Genomic DNA, 23,188 nt, shown 5'->3' with positions numbered 1-23,188 from the left:
TTCAGTCCTTTATCTCCAGTGCCCTGCTGCATATGCTACCTGAAAGTTCTAATGGTATATTGAAGTCCAAAACTGAATCCATTATCTTTCCTCCCATACTCTTCCATTTCAAATCTTTCCCTCTTTTAATGTCCCTATTTCTTTTGATGTCAATACCTTGCCCTTAATGACTAGGCTACAATCTTCAAAGATGTCTCTGTTTTGCTATTATTCCTCACTGTCCCCTCCCAAACCCATTAATCAGCTGACAAATCATGTTGTACATTTTTTGGATAGCTAGGTAGCATAGTACAAAGAGTGCTGCACCTGGAGTCAGGACGATCCATCTTTCTGAGTTCAAATCTGACCTTAGACACTTACTAGCCTTGTGATCTCAATTGTTTTGTGAGTCTTCATTGCTATTATTCAGTTGTCTTTCAGTTTTGCTCTACAATTTATGACCCTATTTAGGGTTTTGTTGGCAGAGATACTGGAGTGTTGTATCATTTCCTTCTCCAGTTTATTTATTTACAGATAGGGAATTTGAGGCAAAGTTAAGTGACTTGCCCAACGTTAGTCAGCTAGTAAGTGTCTGAGACCAAATTTCAATTCAGGAAGATCAATCTTAATGAATACAGGTCTGGTTCTCTATCCACTGTGCCATTTTGATGCATTCATTAAGATCTCTAAATGCTTTGTCTCAAGGCTCATAAAAGATTAGTTGGAGAGGAGAAGTGTAACATTCTATTTAGTTGGTACTATTCTGAAGGCTGCTGTTGGCACAGGGAATAGAATTCTAGACCTAGGGTTAGGAAGACCTGAGACTCTAAATTATCCTTACTTATTAGCTGTGTAATCCCAGCCAATTCACTTAGAGCTCTTTGTCTCAATTTCTTCAAATATAATGGTTTGTACATCACAGAGTTGTGAGAATAACATGAGATAATGTCATAAAAAGAGCTTTGCACAGTCCCTAGTATATACTTTGTACTATATAAGTCTGATTCCAATGTGTTAAAGGAGAGGTTTGCAAAGATAGGGGGTAAGTTTCTCAAGAATGATTTCATCACTTTTTATGAAGTAAATAAAATAAACAGATCCAGGAAGGAAGACTAGAAAATTTAGGAGTAGCTAAGAAGTATGCAAGTCAGAAATTGCTGTCTTTTTTATATATATTTAAGTATGAAAAATAATGACCTAATTAAATCTTTTGATCTTTTTTGAAAAATTAGAGGAGCATGACAAGAGGTGGAGTAGCAGTCACCTCAAAATTCAGAAGGAATCTTAATTTAGGAATCCAAACTCATCCAGAAAGAGTTTGTGGCAAAGTGATGAAGAATTTTATAATCATTTCATTTTGAATGAAGAAATATTGCTTGAAGGAGAAAGAATATCTTACTTACTGACATATGAAAATTTACTAGTAAGAAGAGACTTGGTTATAATAATGATAGAATTGACTACTATGGGAAGTTAAAGCCTCAGGGTAATATATGCAAATATAGAAATCTCTCCAGCTAAACTTAGATCATCCAATCTTAGCCTATCAAAATCTGATCTTCTGACACTCTTCTAAGAACTAGAAGGAATATAGAATAATAAATTCTGATTTGATATACTGCTCTTTTATGCTGTATTCCTCTCCCCCCTTCTTTCTCTATCTTTTTTAAAGTCATTTCTTTATAAATGCTAACTTTCTGGAAGGGTAGAGTATAGAAAAGAAAATTTAGGGGATGTAGAATATGTTAATAAAATTTATCCATAAAAAAGAACCAGAAGGAGCAGGGACTTGGTCAAATGTGAGTACAGTCCCAAGATTCACTATCAGAATCAGGTGCTTCTAAAGTCTCCTTTATTACTATCCCAGGATTTATATTTCCATCAACTTCATGATTGTTATTGATTTCTAAACTAGATTTCCCTCATTAGATTTTTCTTTTTGCATAATCTTCTCCCTGAATGCCAAAAGATGATTTAATTCTTGAATTTGATCTTGTGTGTTTCTATATGAACATAGAAAACCATTTGACCTTCCCCTAAATGATAGTACAAGTGAGGGATGGGAACTATCAGCCAATTCCTTCGCTAACAGGTCTCTGTAGCCCTCACCCAAGCCCAAATTTCTATAGCCATTGGTTAAAGCCTCCTTTGCTCCACTTAAAGTCTTTTTAATGCTAAAATTAAAGGATACTCTATGATTTTCTAGCCCCCAGATTCCAGGTTCCATTCATGTCTAACGTATGTGAACCAACTAAGAATGTGGCACACAAAAAAAGGATTTCTTTAATTGGAGCTGGCATTGCTTCAGGTTCTACATAGCATGAAGTAGTATAATTATAAGGTTCCTGTGAATGGGAAACCACCATTTGTAGGCTTGAACATAAAGGAAATTCCTTTCAAATGAATTCTTCCATGTCCTAGACATCTTTCTAGTTGGAATACAACTTTTTCAATGTCTAAGGTGCAACTGATGTTATATGTTGAACATTGTAATTACAGTGATGTTTCTCTATTTGGATTTCAATGTCTTACAACATATTTGTTTTCAAGGAGCTGTCCAAGGTCATACTTTTTTCACTTGTATGAAAGAGCATGAATTTCTCAATGCACCAAAGTCAGAAGCTGAATTTGAGAACACTGAGTTGTTTTGAGAATTCTTTGTGCTGGGAAGTTAAGGGTGAGGTTCTTCTCAGAAAAGGACCATGAATCTACTTGTAGAGGAAAATTTGTATAACTTGGAAGTCTCTTGAGGCAGAGTCCTGGCATATCTTTTCCCACTTTCTACCTCTTAAGCACATAAAAAGAGCTGATGATTTGGGTTTATTTTAAGGATTACCCCTTCTGAGTCTTTTTTAAAAGGCCTTACTTCTTGTCACTCTTTTCCTCTGGGCAGAGAAGTGATTGCAATCTCCCCCTCCTTTCTTCTTTTCACTTTCTGTTGGGAACAGGAACAAATCTTTCCACCCCTCACCACAAAACAACTGGTTGTCTTGACAGTCTGTAAGGAACTTCAGCCTTGTTCTCTTTCCCCCACCCTTCCCCTTCCTACCCAGCTCTCTGAAGAGAAAATGATTACACTGTGGTTTGCCATTGATTAACTGAACCCATCCAACAGTGCTGAGGAAGTAGCACAGCATGGAAACCATAGCAACCTAAAAGAAAATGAAATGCAGAGAAACATTCTGTTCACAATGTCCTAGACTTTCAGGTTGGCAGATGCTTACAATTTTTACCTAAAGCCGTGTACCAACTACCTTTAAGGGTAGCTGTGGCTTGATTGATGCAGGAGGGGGGAGTTAGGGGTGGGAGGAGATGAGAAATGACATCGTGACAGTAATAAGAATTTCCATTAAAGTGAGATCAGCTCAAGGAAGAAAAGAATAAATATAACTACATTGTGCTTGTCTACCTGTATATAGAGAGGTCCCTACTTCCTTTTCATTTACTCACTTTCCTGCACTCCTGGGCACTGAGGATCATTATAAAGTTAATATCACTTGCTGAGTTTAAACCAAATTTCCTTCACAGGAAAAACCAAGTGGCACATTGGATGGAATGCTGAACTTAAAGTCAGAAAGTCCTGAATTTAAATCTCACCCTATATACACACACTAGCTGGGTGATCCTAGACAGGGCACTTGACTTCTCTTACCCACACTTTCTTCAACTACAAAATGGGGATAATAATAACATATAATAACATATATATGACAGGTTGGTATAAGGATTAAATGAAATCACATATGTAAAGTATGTTGCCATTCTTAAAACACCATGTCAATACTACCTATTATTATTGTGACAGTTTTTTATCTCAGAGTGCAAAGTCGCCTCAACCTCTTGTGGACCACAGAGCTGTTCCCTCTTAAATAACCTCTATTACAACTTCAAAAGGAAAAGCTGTAAAATTTTCCAAAAATACTCCAGCTAACAGATTTTTTAATTGAAATTTTATTTTATTTTCCCAATAACTTATAAAAGTAGTTTTTAAACATTCTTCCATTTGCAAATTTATAAGTTCCACATTTCTTTTCTACCATCCTCCCTTCCCTTTTTCCTCCCCATGGCAGGAAACAATCTGGGAAAATTTGTACTTTGTACATGTACATTTGTTTTTGTAACATATTTCCATAATAGTCATGTTGTAAAAAAAGGAATTAGAACTAAGGAGAAAGAAAAAAATATGAAAGAATTGAAAAACACAAAAGAAGGTTTTTTTTTTAAAGTGAACATAGTATTCTTTGCTCTGAGCCCATAATTTTCCCCCTTCTAGATGTGCATCACATTGTCCATAGCTGATCTCTTAGTATTGTTCCTGATGTCTGAACTTTTGAGAGAATCTGTATCCATTAGAGTTGATCATCTCACAATGTTGTTGTTAATGTGTGCAATATTCACTTGTTTCTGCTCAGTTCACTCAGTATCAGTTCATGAAAGTCTTTCCATGCTTCCTTAAACAACCACTCCTGATTTCTTACAGAATCCATATACCATAATTTGTTCACCCCATTCCCCAATTGATGGGGAATGAATTTCCAGTTCTTTGTCACTACAAAAGAACCACTATAACTATTTTTGTACATGTAAGTCTCTTACCTTTTTTATGATCTCTTTGGGATATAGACCCAGTAATTTTACTGTCCTTTGGACATAGTTCCAAATTGCTCCCCAGAATGATCAGAGCAGTTTACAACTCCATCAATAATATATTAATGTCCCAATTTTTTCATATCTCCTCCAATATTGTTCATTTTCTTTTTTTGTCTTCTTATCCAATTTTATAGGTGTGATGTAGGACCTCATGATTATTTCAATTTGCTTTTCTCTAATCAATAATAAATTGGGGCATTTTTCATATGACTATAATTATCTTTAACTTCTTCATCCGAAAACTGCCTGTTCATATCCTTTGATCATTTATAATTTAGGGAATGAATTGTAGTCTTATAAATTTGATTCAGTTCTCTTTATATTTTAAAAATTGCCCTTTATACAAAATAATAGTTGTGAAAATTTTCCCCCAACTTTCTGCATTCCTCCTAATTTTTGATGCATTGGTTTTATTTGTGCAAAAACTTTTTTAATTGATTTTTTTTGGGTTTTTTGCAAGGCAATGGGATTAAGTGACTTCCTCAAGATCACACAGCTAGATAATTATTAAATATCTGAGGCCCAATTTGACCTCAGATCCTCCTGGCTCCAGGCCATGTGTTCTATCCACTGCACCACCTAGTTTCCCCTGAGCAAAACCTTTTTAATTTAAAATAGTCAAAATTATCCATTTTACAATTTTTTAATGTTGTCTATTCTTGTTTGATTGTAAAATTCTCCCCTCTCCATAGATCCAACAGATAGAGTATTTCTTCATCCCTTAATTGATCATTAGTATCATGCTTTAAGTCTATAACCCATTTTTACCTTATTTTGGTATAAGATCTATGCTTAGTTTGTTGTAATACTCTTTTCCAGTTTTCTCAACAGTTTTTGTCAAATTGTGAGTTCTTATCTTAAAAGCTAATGTCTTTATCGAGATTAAATTTTTGAGGATTTATGTTTAAATGCTAAACATAAAAATGGGGAAAGAATGGTTGTAATTCACTTTGGAAACTTTCACAGTGCTTTTGACCATTAGTAGTTTGAAAATCATGGTAAGGACCTATTAATGTCCTCTCTCTTATTTTAGCACAATTTTTTTACATTCTGCCCATTTAGCTAGTCATTCATTCAACAAATGTCATTAATGAACTTCCACATTGTACCTATGCAATTTTATCAAGTTTTGTTTCATATATACACTAAAAATGGAACCCAGCAGCATTCTAATGTCATGGTTGTGGCATTTACCAAGTCTTGATGTCACTGTCCAAGTGATATTGTGGTCAAATGCATAGCAGGAAAAGACTGCCCACAGCTAATTTTATGGTTCTTTCCATCTGAGCTTTCAGTTTGATAGACTTTGGACCATTTCTCCTCTTGTATTTGCTTTGCTTTAATTAAATTAATGCTTTAATACAAAGGATTATATTTTAGAGCTGGTAGGGGTATTAAAAATCATCTAATCCAACATTCTAGTTTTTAGTTTAGTTTTGGGTTAGTTAACTGAAACTCTGGGAGTTGAACTGATTTGTCTGAGGCCACACAATGATGTAACAGCAGGCCCAAGATTAGAATTCACATGATACATTTATATCTCTATTTTTTTTCTTTAACTATCTTACATCCTGCATTTTAAACACATGAATTTGGCAGCCAAGTGGCACTATGGATGGAATACTGACCCTGGAGTCAGGAGGACCTGAGTTCAAATTTGACCTCAAACACTTGATTCTTACTAGTTGTGTGACCTTGGGCAAGTCATTTAACCCTGACTGCCTCACATCCAGAGCCATCTCCAGTCATCCTGAGTCATATCTGACCACTGGACTCAGATGACTCCAGAGGAAAAAGTGAGGCTGGTAACTTTGCCCAGTACTCCTTTACTAAAATCCAATTCCCATTCATGTGATAACATCACCTGCTTCATGCCATGGTCTTCTTCAAGAACATAGGACAAAACAGCAGCAACAGCATAAATGAATACACGCATTTGTGGTGATAAAAGTTACAGATTCCAAGGAATGCAGAAATCCACTAATACTATGCTGCATCTCTAATATAGATTTATATACAAAGTAGGCTATATAGCTTCCACAAAATGTTTTAGATAGCTATTTCTTTCTGCTTAGCACTGTCCCTTTTAAAAAGCTTTTAAAACTCTCCTAATTGAGCAGAGTAATGGATATGCAAAGTTATGTTCTTTCCACAACTAAGTTTATATATTTTTCCTCTCAAGTATGATTATACCTTTTTAAAACCACTAAATGCTATTCAGTAAAATTGGGATACTCTTGTTCAAACTTTTCCTTTATAACAGTGCCCTTTTCCCATCTTCAAATGCTAAACAGATAGCATTAAATAATTTTGGAATGTATTTGTAAAAAAATATTGGAGTGGTTTGCCATTTGCTTCTCTGGTGATAGAGTACCTGGAAGACTCATCTTCATGAGTTCAAATTTGACCTCAGACATTTACTATCAGTATGACTCTGGACAAGTCATGTAACCATGTTTGTCTAGGTTTCTTCATATAAAAAGTGAACTAGAGAAGGAAATGGCAAATCATACCAGTATCTTTGCCAAGAAAACCCCAAATGGGGTCACAAAGAGTCCTAAGGCACTGAAAAATGACTGAACAAGAGAGATTTCATTAGTAAATCCTCTAAAAACATAACTTTCTGATTGTTCATTATTAACTCTTACTCACTAAACTCCAGTGGCTCCCTGTCTTTCAGGATCAAATATAAATACCTTTGTTTAGAATTCCAAGCTCTTCAATAATGAGTTTCTTCCTCCTTTTCCAGTCTTTTATTGCCTTCACTCATTTTCTGATTCAGCCATAGAGACTTCCTTGCTATTCCTCTTATTTGACACATGGTCTCCAAATTTTGTTTTCCTTTAGCTGTCCATTCTGTCAGGAATGTTCTCCCTCCTAACTTCTATCTACCAGGGCCCTGGATCCCTTCAAGACAGCACAAACACCACATTTGCTGGGGACCTTTTCCAGTCCCACCAGATATTAGGAGCTCCCTTTCTGAAGCTAGTTTCTCTTCTGTATGAGTCTTCTATGTTGCAGTTGATTTAGATGTAAGCTTCTTGAAGCAGTGACTACGTTTTTCTTGTTCTTTATTTCCTGAGCACTTTGCTTTTATAGATAGATAGCATTTATAAATAAATGCTGGCTTGATTAATAAAGGAAGGATTGTTAACCTCTCCTTACACAAGGAGAACTTGGCCTACCTAAACTCAGACCATCTGCAAGGACTAGTAGCAGCTATCAAAGAAGGTACTGGGAAAATACTATGAATGAGTAAATGATCTGAAGCAGTGATTCTCGAAACCCTGAATCTAGGGTGATTCTCCCTTACACTCAGTACTCTTTCTGATTCGGTTCTGTGTATGAATCCAACAGCTTTTAGAAAGATCATAGGATTATAGATTTAGAGATGGAAGGGAACTAATCCAACTGCCTCATTTTGCAAGCCTCTAAAACTCAATGAGAGGGAGTTATTTATTCAAGGTCACTTAGGTAGCAAGGGTGCTCCACCCAATCAGAGGTAGCATCAAAAAACTCAGATCTGATTCTAGGGCTAGAGCCTTCTGCTTATACCACAATATTCAGTTTTATTCCTGTAGTCCAACTCCCCCAATCCCCTATCTACCCAATCCATAGAATATAATACTGTTATATTTAATTATTAAATAGTTGATGCCTAATAAATGTTGATTTGACTTAACTACTCACTTTATTGAATATATAGTACATTTATAAAGGGGTATAAAACAGATTAAAATATTTGGAATGGATTGTTTATTTATGAAGAATGGTGACAGCATATTCCCCCAAGAGAATTTAGATCAGCATGAAACAAATTCAGACCTTATTCACCTTTGGAATCTACTTTTTGGATTATATAGGAATATTTCTTGAAGCTAAATATAATCATGGTTACATAGCTTTGCATTTCATTTTCTCTATTTTTAAAAATTGAATTTAGCTTATCTCTAAGAAGCAGATTTGATTAATTTAAAACATACCCTTTGAATGACTTTTCAAAGTGGAAATCCCTAACAATTAGCATAGTGCTCTCCATATAAGCTTGAGGGGAGATCAGAAAGACCTTTAACCCCACATCCATCATATCCCCTCCTGCTTTCTGTTCACCTGACTTGTAAATATAGACAGTTAAGTAGCAAGGGAGCTATTAGGTCGGCATAATGGATAAAGTGATGGACTTGGAGTTAGCAAGGTTTGTGTTCAGATCTTGACTCAGTAACCTGGTAGATATATCGCCTTAGAAAAAATCTCTCAGCTTCGTCTCCTCATCAGTAAAATGGAGGAAAAAAAAGCGCCTATCTCCAAGGACTGTTGTGAGGATCATATGAGATAATTATTTATGTTGTGCTTTATAAATATCAAATACTACATAAATGCTAACTATTATTAGTATAATTATAATATTCATTCTTATATATTATATATAATTCATTATTTTCATAATATTGCAGACTGTAATGTACTATATACTTGTTACATAATTATTGCATCTGACTTCATAGTTTACCATGGTTGCCAATAGGATCACAGGTCATTTTTTTAAGATCAATCTTTTTCTCCAGCCAGTAGGTGAATTTGACAGTGTTTTGGGAAAATAGGTTCTATGATTTTTAAAAATTTTAATAATTTGATAAATGTGAACCCAGCATTTCTGAAGTATAGATTCAATGGTTAGGAATTTCATCTGAGGTATTCTGGAGCTGAAGAGCACAGAAGAAGAGAATGAAATTTAATTATTCACAATTTGGCTATCTATTAAAGAAGGAGGCAGAATGAGTGACACCTTTAAATTTTAATTTTAGATACAGTGAGTAATATTTTACCTGTAATAACATGGATAAAATATATGGAATATAATGGATACAGTTATGATATGGATATGAATATACAGTGTATAATAGATATTATTCATATCTATTCATATCATAAAAATATTTATTGATCATGAGATTTAATTCAAACAAGTATATTTTTACCATTTTGAACAAAAATTCTTTTTTGTTCTCATATTCTCAAGAAGAAATGTATACTATATATTATACATGGATATGTGTATATGCATATACATACATGTATAGATATCCATCTATGTATACTGATAGATGTATGCACACATGTATATATGTATAAAATATAAATGTAGTTTGCTGAAAAGACTTAAGCCTTCCTCAGATAGCAAACCATTCATTCAGCTATTCTACCTGACATCACAGTAACAGTTGACAATTACTTAAAGATGTATAAATCATTTCATTTTTCCTCTTAATAATCCAATTTCAAAAGCTAGTTCAAATATTATGCTCCTTATTTAAAATAAAAAACCAACCCAGAATAAAAGACATAAAATAATTTGCCTGTGGTACTTATATAAATAGTAAATAAGTGAGGTAGGATTAGAACTTGGATATTAAGATGAGTAACCTGATTAAAGACCCTTAAGGAACCTAAAACTTCTCTTCCCACTGTGAGACCCTCAACAGTCATAATTCCCCCCAATGGAATTATTGTAGCACATCAGCCCCCTGCAATGACATGGCAGAGATAATAATTATATTGATTCTTTACACATTAGTGCTATAGTATTTACAAAGTTTTTTCCCACAATAACCTTGTTGAAGGGTATAATGAAAACATTATTTACCTTTTGCAAATCTAAAAGGTCAGACTACTTGCTCAGGGTGACATGACTCTTTCAGTAAATTTCAGGACCCAAATTTGAACTCATTCTCTTGACTTCAAGTGTATCAGTCTTTCAAATATACCACATGGCCTCTATATGCTATTTCAATCACATTCATTTGCAAAAAGATGCTTCAAGTACAATTTAAATATTTGCTAAACACTTTAGGGTTGAGGCAGTGTGCTAAGTGCTAGGAATGCAAAGACAAAAGTGATATAGTTCCTGACCTCAAGAGCTTCCTAGTGGCAATAGTTCAGTGGTCAGCAAGTACCCAGCAAGGAAATCTGGACCAGAGACCAGATTAAAATGGCATGACTTTCAAAAGCAAAATCAAATATATACACACACTGTATGTATGTATGTATGCATATATATGAATATATACACACATATACATACACACACACACACACACACACATATATATATATATATATATATATATATATATATATATATAATTTGATGGGGAGAGGAGTAAAGGGGAATGGTGATTGAAAATGAATTAGTGTTTTGGATGAGGGAGGGAGTGAAGGAAAGATGTTTGGGGGAAAGATTATTTTTATCTTTAGGACAACTGAAACACTGATCCACCATTTTTTTTGTTTTTATTTACCATGCAGCTCTAGTATTATTTTCAAGAGAAATAAAAATACCATCTCTCTCTCTCTCTCGCTCTCTCTCTCTCTCTCTCTCTCTCCCTCTTTTATTGGCTCATCACTGTCTCTCTCTCTCTCTCACACACACACACACACACGCACACACACAAACACACACAGAATTTCTAAATTTGTGTCAGTCTTTAATACTTCCCTAGGCATTTTGAGCTGTCAACCAGCTCAAGACTAGGTGATAACAGGGATTAGGTAAAGTGGAGTAAAGAGATGATAGCCAAATCCTAAAGCAAATTTTATTAATCTATGGATTATTGTTACCTGAATTACTGTTGGAGGAGGCAAATTTACTTTGAGAATCTCTTCCTTATGAAAAAGGGAGATTGAATAAATACTGATCTGATTCTGTACTAAAGTGACATATTATTCTAATGTTATTTCAGTAAGAAAGTTTCATAGTCATGAAGGGTTAACAAATACTACAAATGCCATCATTAAATATTGATAATTTCAGTGTCACATTTGCTTTTTTTTATGTTCAACTAACAGGAAACAGGATGTACCTATCACTATAGGGACAAGTTGGATTGTATATAGTTTGCTTCATATTTGCCAAACAATTTTGCTCACTGACTATATATTGCTGATATATATCTGTTTACCAAATAAGGAAAACATTTATCATTCCAATATGATAGAGAGCTCATCATGATTCAGGAAAATGTATATACTAGTCAGAGTTGTAAAGGACTACTGATCTGACCCTTTGTCTTTCATTATTCCTTCTTTCAATATTGGTTGTTTGGTTGGTTAGCCAGCAGTGTGCTAAGAGTCCCTGAGAAACACATTTAACAATGTTATAGATTCTGCCTTCTCTGTGGTCATCTCCATCATTGAGGCCACAGTCATAGGTTTAATTCATGAGTAGAACAATTGGCTTCTGTTTGTTCCATTGTCAGAGTCTATCAGTCTTGATATCATACAACCTAGGAATTATCTTTGAATCATTCTGTCACAAATTCCTGATTCCCTCTGTCTCTTTACTCCCATATCCTATCAGTCAACAAAAATGGTCTGACATTTCTTTGAAATGTCTCTTACATTCATCCTTATCACATTATGATGGCATTAGTGGCATTGACCCCACTCTTTGGGCTTCTCCTTCCCATTCCCAATTTATGAATTCTCTTCTTCCATTAGAATCTAAGCACCTTGATATTAGGTATCTCCTTATTTTTTGGTATTTGTATCTCCAGTGCTTTATCAGAGTGTCTGGCACATAATAAATTCTTAAATAAATGCTCATTCACTCACACATTTGGTCACTAATTCACTCACTCATCAACTATCTATCACCTATTCACCTATTGCTTCCTAACTGTTGTCCCTGATTCCATTATTTACTTATCAATTATTACCCACACATTCATGGTATTTCACTGACAATTTGGACCATAGATTTATTGTTCTTAGAGGTAATTTAATTCAACCACTGCATTTTGTAGAGGAAACTGAGACTCAATCATGGTAGGGATGGTTTAAAATGACTTCTCCCAAGATAAGAGAGTAATTATAAGGGCCCTAATTTAAATCTAAGTGCCTTTGGAACTGTAGAAGAAACTTAACCTAACTGCTACTGAGTTTAATAAGTTATCTTTAATGTGAATGGATGTGTTTTTTATAAGTAAATCTCAAGCTCCTACAGTGTAGGGGGTTTGTGTCATTGACTATTTAGTTTTCTGTTTTCTTCAGCATCCAGATCAATGTCAAGCATATAGCAGGTACTCAGTAAATGTTGATTGATATAAACATGGTCCACGGGCTCTAAGGGGAGGGTGGTCGCTCTCTGCCCAGGCTAATGCTACTATACCCTCAGTCCTTCAGCCTCAGATTGCACTTGAGAGAGTGACTATGTCTCAGCCAGATGATCCAATGTAGCCAATGAAGAGAGGCTGCTCTTAACCATGTGCTAGGCCACACTTGTATTAGTCCTCCTAGAAGCAAGTCTTTTGCAAATCTCATGTAGATGCCTCCCTATTAGGTGACTGGGCACAAGTCAAACAACCATTAAATATAAATATATATATATATATATATATATATGTATATATATATATATATATATATATATATATATATGCAGAGTTGCTGGAAGCTAATCTCAGAGGGCAATACACTGGCAAATAGGAGTGAGGGTGGATTGGGAAAAGACTATGGTAGAAGATGGAATAACAAGAGTCTTGAAGGAAGTTGGGATTCCAAAAAGACTATTCTCCTGCCATGGTGTCTTATTTTATGAGTGTGGTTTCTCTGGTGCATTGCTTATGCAGAAATATGTAAGTTTCAATCACAACTCTATGGTATATATGAATGATGTGATAACAATAGGAAGCATTTTTATTGTAATTTAACATTCACAAAATGCTTCAAAGATATCTCCATTTGCCCTCATAATACTCCTGGTGGGTAGGTTCTATTATTACCCCCATTTTACAGAAGGGGAAACTGAGGCAGACAGTGGTTAAATGTCTTGTTTTGAGTCACCCAACTTATGGACCAGGTTTAAATTCAGGTCTTCCTGAGCCTAGTGCTCTATCTTCTCCATCACCTAGCAATGCCATTGCCTAAGATTCTGTGACAGAATGTAGAGCTTTTTCGTGATACAACTCTCCAACTGACATTCCTTGTTTTGAAGTCAATGGAGGTTCTGTTTGTCAAGAGTCAAGCATGACCAGACCCATATTTAGAAGGCATGGCTGACTCAACCAATCTGTCCTTGCTGCTCAGGGTAACAATCATAGATCTATTATGAGAGGCCATGACTGAGACAGCAGGAGAGGTCAGACCAAGTCAAGCAAATCTGACTTGGGATCACACAGCTGTCTGTCTTCTGAGGAATTCTCCCTGAAGAAAGATCCTTTAAAAAGCTATGCATCTAAAAAACTGCCTCAAGGAGGCAAAATATTATCATTGAATGATGGAAATCATGCTTTACTATCTGAAGTGATATGAAACTAGATTAGATCATGAAAGAGAAACTTTCAATACAAGATGGCCAATGACAGCTCTATAAAAAGAGAAAGGTAGGTGTGTGTGTATGCATGATGTTGCTATTCCAGACTCTCAGTATGGGACTTCCCAATATGGGGAAATGTCCAGTGTGGAAATTCCCTTCTGCTTTCTCAACTCCCATATTCTACAAGTTCATTAAAGAGTAGATCTCCTCTTTCTCATAGCAAGTAGGTATTTTCTTTGCAACATTTAGTTTTAGAGATTAATTTCTTTGAACATTTAAGCTTTCTTCCTCCCTCCCTCCCTCTCTCCCTCTCTCCCTCCCTCTCTCCCTTCCTTCCTTCCTTCCTTCCTCCCTTCCTTCCTTCCTTCCTTCCTTCCTTCCTTCCTTCCTTCCTTCCTCCCTCCCTCCCTTCCTTCCTTCCTTCCTTCCTTCCTTCCTTCTTCCTTCCTTCCTTCCTTCCTTCCTTCCTTCCTTCCTCCCTCCCTCTCTTCCTTCCTTCCTTCCTTCCTTCCTTCCTTCCTTCCTTCCTTCCTTCCTTCCTTCCTTCCTTCCTTCCACTATAATTATCAGGGTCCTGTAAAAAGTGAACTTGGACTGAACTGATGCTGAGGGAAGTGAGCAGAACCAGGAGAACTTTGTAGACATTAACAGAAACATTGTTTGAAGATCAACTATGCTAGACTTAGCTCTTCTCAGTGATATAATGACCCAAGACAATTCCAAAAGACTTGTGAGGGAAAACACCATCCACATCTAAAGAACTATGAAGTCTGAATGTAGACCAAGAATACTTTTTTAATTTTTTTTTTAAATTTCCTTTATGTTTTATGTCTTTTCCCATAGTCGTACATGTATAACCTTTATCAGATTACTTGCTGTCAAGGGGAGGCAGGAGGGAAGAAAAGGAGAGAGAAAAAAGTACAACTCAAAATCTTACCAAAAAAATGAATATTGATAGCTATCTTTACATGTAATTGGAATAAAATGTTCTTGGGCAACTGAGATATATGCATGATTTCTCTTTGAGCATGTCTCTATGTATGTTTTGGGGAAAGTTAGAGTGATTGGAAAGGAGCATGCATGTATGTATGTATGTGTTGGGGAGGATGGAAGGATTAGAGAGATTCATATGTGATTACATATAAATATATATGCTTATATGTATGTATGTATTACAGGGGAAATAGACTGATTGGAAAGGAGAAAGGAAATGTTGAAAGAGAAAGTAGAAAAGCATGAAAATATACTTTGTATTTCATAATTTGCCTCAGACCTTTGGAAAGGATGCTTGGATGCTACTCAGAGCAGAAAAGGTAAGTAAGCCCAAATCATATCATGACTGAAAATGCTCCCTTGTCTTATGAATATATAAATTTTCAGATTTTGGGTTTACGTGACTATCTGAATAGATACTCCTCATCCCCTACTTGCCTCCTCTCTTAGGCTCCATACATACTGTAGCCCAACAACTGGAGCCACTCATGACCTTGTTCATATGCCAAAGTTAAAAGAAAGCACAATGCAGAATTACTATGTTTAGATCATTTAAGGCCAGCTTGACTTTCCTAGACTATTCAAAAACAAAACTTTGGGGAGAGAATGGGGAGATTGTTCAACTAATGCCAGGTCATCATCATTTTTCTATTTCCGTTTTCCTCTCTTTAATGATGAATGTGTTCTCTCTTATTCCCCCTTTTCTACTGTGCTTAGGATGTGCACTTCCAGAAAATTAGATAGAGGATGAAAGTCAGGAAAATGCAGTATATGGGGAAATAAAGGCCCCTGACTAAAAAGCAAATTATCTACTGTTAGAGATAATTTTTCTTTTCAAGCAAATGTCTCCAGATGTGCAAGGAGGGCAACATTAAAGCTCAGCCTTGTTTCATTAAAAAGTAACTTTAGTGATGTGTGAACCAGGGGGTTGGGATGAATTGGGGTAATAGGGAAGAAGAAAAAGTATATGTGCACTCAGAGCCATTTCCTCCAACGGTAATTTTCTCCTCGATTACCCATGTTACAAAAGATGCATTTAAATAAGAGCCTCTTCCTCCTAAAGTCAGACATCAGGGTTGGAGAGCTCCAGGAAGGCCCAGTTCAATCAGGGTTTCTGACATCACTGGTGAAGAGAGTCAGTTATTTCAGGATAGAAGAGATTTTGCTTATCTCAGCTCAAAGCACAAAGTGAAGGAAATACTCAATTCAAAGTGTTAAGAGAACTTGGAGCAATGAAGAAGCTTATATATAAACAAAAGGTGGTTCCAGATGCAGGGTCATTGTTTACTGGTATGAAAATCACTGCAGTATTTTTACCAAAAAGTCATTTTCAAATTGAATTTCTACTAATGATATGTTCTTGGGTAATGAAGTTGGATTTCTGACAAGTAAGAAATACTATTCTGTTAGTATATACTATATTTGCTTTTATCATCGGGATTTTACTTCAAATTTCAGGATCCTTTCTTAATATTTTAAAACTTAATGGTCAATGATCTTCCTTAATATCCCCTCCCTCTCTTGATTTTCTTTTGCCTTTCTTGGAATTCTCAATGTTTAGCACAACGTCTAGTGCTAAATAAATGTCTATGGATTGCCTAGATATAAAGATGTTTATATAATAAGAAATAATTTCTATTATCTTTAGAAAGGTGAAGACCTTCCCCAATTTCAAAAGACATTTCCTGAGCCAGGCACTGGGTTAAATAATGGAGTTACAGAGGCAAAAGTGAAATATTCCATGCTCTCATGGAGTTTACATTCTAATTGGGGAGATTACACATTTATATAACATATATGCAAATGAATCAAAATATAGGTTGGGGAGGCCAGTATGACTGAATTGTTGAGTACAAGCTAACTCAAATATAAGAAGGTTGGACAGTTAGAGAGGAACCAAATTGTAAAAATTTTGAATGCCCGGAAGAAGAGCTTATATTAGATATAAGAAGTATCTTAGAAGCAGCTTTTAGGGTTTATTGAATAGAAGAGTGACATGGTCAGATGCACATTCTTAGGGAAATCACTTAGGCAGTTTTTTGGAGGATGGATTGAAGTCAGTAGACACATGTCAGGGAGGACACTTAGGAAGCCATTATAATAGTTCAAGTTTGAGATTATGAAGTTAAAACCTAAGACAGTAAATGTGGAAGTAGATAGAAGAGCTTATTCTTGAAGGATGTTGTGAAGACAAATATAAGATAGGGCAACTCTTTGATTATTTGGGATGAGAAAGAGTATGTAGTCAGTGATGACAGCAAGGTTGTACATTTCAATGACTGGAAGAAATGTGTTGTCCTTAACATTAATAGGGAAGATTAGATTATAGGTGGATTTGGGAGGAAAGAGTTCATTTTTTATACAAGATGATTCTGAGATGTCGAGTTTGAAATATCCACTAGGCAATTTATGAAATAACACTATGGAGAGAGATAGTTCTGGATAAGCAGATCTTATAATCATCTGTATAGAGATGATAATTGAATCCCTGGGAACTAATGAGTTTACTGGGAAAGTGCTGAAAGAAAAGATAAGGAAGACTAAGATAGATCCTTGAGGCATGCTCATAGATAAGAACCATGCCATGGTGATAATCAAATAATGGACACTTTGGAGAAGTCAGACAGCTATGAGATGAACCAGGAATGAATGCCATTACATAAACCCAGAAAAGAAAAAGTATTTGGGAGGAGAAGGTGCTTAGTAATATCAAATTTTATAAAAAGGTCAAGAAAGATGAAACCCGAGAGGAGGCCATTAAATTTACAATTAAGAGAGTGATGCTAAATTTAGAAAAAGCAGTTTCTGCTGGGAAAATTGGAAGTTAGTATGGAAGAAACTTAGATTAGAACAACACCTCACACCCTATACCAAGATAAGATCCAAAAAGTTACAGGATTTAGACATAATGAACAATACTATAAGCAAATTAGAAGATCAAGGACTAGTCTACCTGTCAGATCTATGGAAAGGGAAGCAGTTTATAACTAAGGAAGAGGTGAAGAACATCACTAAAAACAAACTAGATGATTTCAATTACATTAAAGTAAAAAGCTTTTGCACAGATTAAAACCAATATAACCAAGATCAAAAGAAATGTAGTAAACTGGGAAACAATCTTTACAACTAATGTTTCTGACAAAGGACTCATTTCTAAAATATATAGAGAACTGAATCATATTTTTTTTTTAAAAAGCCATTCCCCGGAGGTGGCTAGGTGGCGTAGTGGGGCGGCTAGGTGACGTAGTGGATGAAGCACTGGCCTTGGAGTCAGGAGTACCTGGGTTCAAATCCGGTCTCAGACACTTAATAATTACCTAGCTGTGTGGCCTTGGGCAAGCCACTTAACCCCTTTTGCCTTGCAAAAAAAAAGCCATTCCCCAGTTGACAAATGGTCAAAGGATATGCAAAGGCAATTTACAGATAAGGAGATCAAAACAATACATAGTCATATGAAAAATTGCTCTAAATCATTACTTATTAGAGAAATGTGAATTAAAGCTTCTTGGAGGTACCACCTCAGAGTGTCAGACTGGCCAATATAACCAAAAAGGATAATGATAATTGTTGGAAGGGTTGTGGGAAATCTGGGACACTATTACATTGTTGGTGGAACTGTGAACTCATCCAACCTTTCTGGAGAGAAATTCGGAACTACGCCCAAAAGGCAATAAAAATTTGATCCAGCAATACCACTATTGGGTCTATACCCTGAAGAGATGATGAAAAAGGGTAAAAAGATCACTTGTACAAAAATATTCATAGCAACCCTGTTTGTGGTGGCAAAGAATTGGAAATCAAGTAAATGTCCTTCAGTTGGGGAATGGCTTAGAAAACTGGTTTATGTATGTCATGGAATACTATTGTTCTATTAGAAATGAGGAGGGATGGGAATTCAAGGAAGCCTGGAGGGATTTGCATGAACTGAGGTTGAGTGAGATGAGCAGAACCAGAGAAACACGGTACACCCTAACAGCAACACAGGGGCAATTATCAACCCTGATGGATTTGCTCATTCCATCAAGTGCAACAATCAGGGACAATTTGGGGCTCTCTGCAATGGACAATACTGTCTGTATCCAGAGAAACAACTGTGGAGTTTGAACAAAGTCCAAGGACTATTCCCTTTAATCTTGTTATCTCTTATACTTTATGTTTCTTCCTTAAGGATATGATTTCTCTCATCACACTCAATTTGGATCAATGTACAGCATGGAAACAATGTAAAGACTGACAGATTGCTTTCTGGGGGGTGGGGGTTGGAAGTAAGATTGGAGGAAAATTGTAAAACTCAAAATAAATAAAATCTTTAACTAAAAATAAAGAAAGCAGTTTCATGTGGGTTTGGAATCCAGATTGGCAGAGGGTGTAGAAGAGGCACAATTGAAAATAGCTTTTTTCATGAGATTTTTCTGATAGAATAGAGATATTAGAAACTAGTATTAGTTGCATTTAATGAGTGAAAAGAACTAGATGCATTTGTTGGCAGTTTTTTTTAAGGTATCTTTGTTGTATTTCACTACTTAATGAGTCTCCATTAATGGTCACTGCTCCACTCATAAGCCTAACACTGAAACCAAACATCTGATACTCTCAGAATAATGGGCAGAAAGAAAGAAAGACCAGAGTTAGCAAAAGACAAGAGAATATGGCTTTACATTAGAGTAATAAAGATAGCTTGGAGAAATAAGGTAAAGATTTGCCTGATTTGAAAGGAATCTGAATGACAGGAACAGCCTGGGCAAGTACATAATTGTGGTTAGGAGCATTTTCTGGGGGTGGGGTGTCAGCAGTCAATATAATGCATCAAATTCCTCATTACTTTGCTCTAATGTGGATTAGTTGAGCTACCATTGCTCTTTTGATCATTTCACTACCAGAAGGTGAGCATTGGAAGAGGAGGAGATAACCTTTTAATCAGTCAATTAGCTACTTATCATTAACTGCAATGGAGGAAAAGGCTGAAGTTAATGAATTAAACCTGATTTTTCTCTTACTGGTGGACTTAATTAGAACATTGGAATCTCTAAGTTGGAAGGTAATTCAGAGGTCATCTATCTCAACCCATCTTCATTTGCATCGGCCAAAATAGTCATCTATTTCAAGTGGTGGAAATTCACTGTGTTATTAAGTAGTCTGTTCCATTTCTGAACAACTCTACTAAAAAAAAAATTCTACATATTATACTGAAATTTCTCTCTCTCTACTTTCTATCTATTGCTTCTATCTTTGCCCCTTGGTACCTTTGGGTACAAGCAAATTAATCTTCATTTTCTTTTATATGATAACTTTTCAACTATCTGAAAATAGCTACGATGCCTCCCCAAAGGCTTCTCAAGTTCCTACAGGCTAATCCTTCTCTAGTACAGTTTCAAAGTTGCCTTTCTCCACCCCCACCTTGATCATCCCCCTCTAGATATTGTTGTTCAATTCTAATTTTGCTTCTATCTGCTAAGGAACAGAATCTTTTGACAGGGAAAGGTAAAAATCAAAATAATCATTTGGGAGATGGTGCCAAGGGAAGTAAGGAAATAGACAACATTTAGCTGCTATTTATGAGGTTAAGTCTTGATGAAGAGTCGTATTATATCCTGCATATTAAAAGAACTTATAGGTGGAATTGATGAAAAATCCCTGTCAATGATCTTTGAAATACTGTAGAGAATAAGGGAGGTGCCTTAAGGTCAGAAAAGGTAAATACTCTCTTGAATTTCAAAAAAAAATAAAGGAAATAGACTCTGCAAGACATAGCTAAGCAAGTTTGACTTCAATCCCAGCAAAATTCTAGGATATATCATTTAATTTATGATTATTGAATATCTAGAGAAGGTGACAGTGTTACTAGACTGGTTAGCCAAAGAAATTATATGGATATAGTTGTGGCTAAATAGGGGGCCTGGCCATTGAAGGATTCTTCAACATATTTTCAATGTCTTGTCCCTTTAATTTTTTTTTAGGTTTTTTTTTTGCAAGGCAGATGGGGTTAAGTGGCTTGCCCAAGGCCACACAGCTAGGCAATTAAGTGTCTGAGACTGGATTTGAACCCAGGTACTCCTGACTCCAAGGCCGGTGCTTTATCCACTACGTCACCTAGCCACCCCACTGTCCCTTTAATTTTTACAACATAGCATTATCCATTCATATATCTTCTAATGTCTCTTCCTTATATTTACATCCCCCATCTAGTTGAATTAAGATCCCTGCCCCAAGATAGATAGTGCTTGATGTATATCTAATATGCTTTAAATGTGAAGGGCTATAAATATATAACATAACTTCTAATATTAGACTCTGAGGGACATAATTGTAGCATAATTGCAAAAGCATGCCCTCAGGTGAGAGATCTCATAAATTAATTCTACAATGCTTGCTTATATCTTGTACATTCCACAGTTTCTACTTTGAAATTCTATAGGCTGATTGGTTCAGGATTGTGGATTTTTGCCAAGTTATGCTACTCTAAAAACTTTCAACTATCTCCCTCTGCACACTATTCTCTTGAGATGTATCAAGGCCAAAAAAATGACATCATGAGCTGTAATACTGAACATCCTGTCCATGAGTCACCTAATGTAACCACTTAAGAGAAGGCCATTAGCTCCCAGAAGAAGTAGATCCCAGACCATAACGTACTCTTCTCTTCTTAGGAATCTGGGAGCAGATGGCCTCTGTGTGAAGCACATACGATCCCATTGAACATCCTCATCAGCAAATAATCATAATAATGAAGTAACTCAATTCTGAACCCTGACTAGAGTCCTACTGGATCATCATAGTGGATGGACACTATATTGCTAGCTTCATCAAAGTAATATGTTAATTTGCCTAGATTTTTACTAAAATAGTTTTAAAAGTCAAATACTATTCTTGTGAAAAAGATGTATATATGTGCAAGCTGATAGAATACTTAGGCACATCCTTAACTGTTTGGATTAATGATTTGATATCAAATTAGAGGAAAATAATATTAACAGAGCTAACATTTGTATAGTACCTGCTAGGTACAGTGTTAAGTACTTTATGATTATTAGCCCATTTTATTCTCACAGCAACTGTGGGAAGTGAGTGCTATTATTATCATCAACTGAGGAAACCGAGGTAGGCAGAGGTGAAGTGACTTTCCCAGTCTAGTAGCTCAGAAGCTGGATTTGTACTTAAGCCTTTCTAACTCCAGACCTGATGCCCTATCTTCTTGGTCACCTAGCTGACCAAGAAAAAATCTGGTAGTGTGCCCTAAGGAGATATCATTGACCCTGAGGTATTTAACATTTTAAACAGTGATTCTAATGAAGGCAGAGTTAGTATATTTTTTAAATTTGTAGGTAACACCAGACACTAGCATATTATCAAAACACAAATAATTTCTAGTTTTATATATGTTTACATATGTATGTATATACATATAGGTATAAGAGAACAGATCTATAATTTTCTTGATTAAAGGTCCTCCTAATCGAAAAAGTTCCCTTTACCAGTACAAGTTGACATGTTCTCTGTAATTTATTGCCTTTTGTACCAATAAGTTACAGTACTTGTTCAGGGCCATATATAAGGGGTAGAACTTTAACCCATGCCTTCAAAACTGGCTCTCTATCCACCATGTCATGCTTTTTTTTAGGTTTTTTGCAAGGCAAATGGGGTTAAGTGGCTTGCCCAAGGCCACACAGCTAGGTAATTATTAAGTGTCTGAGACCGGATTTGAACCCAAGTACTCCTGACTCCAGGGCCGGTGCTTTATCCATTACACCACCTAGCCTCCCCTCCTGTCATGCTTCTAATTGCTCTCTTATATCCTTCAAGTTTTGTCACAAAAATGCATTAAAAAGAACCAATATTTCTATGCATACTCTGTATGTAGTTTTTAATATAACTTGTCTTTTAAATAAGAGACCAAGCAGAACCATCTCATTTTGTTTTCATAGAAACTATTTGTGGCAAAAAAAAAAATAATGAAGGCAGAATCTATTGATCAAAATTTAATCTTAGTAAATGAAGAATTTTCCCTTTAATGATTTTGGCTTCAAATTAAATTTAAAAATATTAATAAAGTTGTAATTATACTATATCCCAGAATGTAAGATCACATCCATATTTACAATCATTTATTAAGTGCCTAGGTACTAGAAATATAAATATAAAGACAAGAGTGCTTGTTCTTGAGTAGTTTATATTCTATTGTAAAGCTAATTCTTTGAATGCTTTTATTTAAAAAAGGTGTAGAATGCAAGGTTCCTAAAAGCAGCTAGGTTCTGA

General features: G+C 35.6%; 1 long non-coding RNA gene across 1 annotated transcript in view; it reads left to right on the top strand.

Moving 5' to 3' along the window:
- Window positions 1–13,646: 13,646 nt before the first annotated feature.
- Window positions 13,647–23,188, top strand: part of LOC141493696 (uncharacterized) — a 62,731-nt gene continuing 53,189 nt past the window's right edge. The window contains exons 1-2 of the long non-coding RNA XR_012470292.1: window positions 13,647–14,009; window positions 15,121–15,255. This is a non-coding gene — a long non-coding RNA (uncharacterized LOC141493696). The remainder of the gene's footprint in view (window positions 14,010–15,120; window positions 15,256–23,188) is intronic.

This window comes from Macrotis lagotis, chromosome 7 (assembly GCF_037893015.1).
Source record: "Macrotis lagotis isolate mMagLag1 chromosome 7, bilby.v1.9.chrom.fasta, whole genome shotgun sequence".
NCBI lineage: Eukaryota > Metazoa > Chordata > Mammalia > Peramelemorphia > Peramelidae > Macrotis > Macrotis lagotis.
This window is presented reverse-complemented; position numbering and strand designations above follow the sequence as displayed.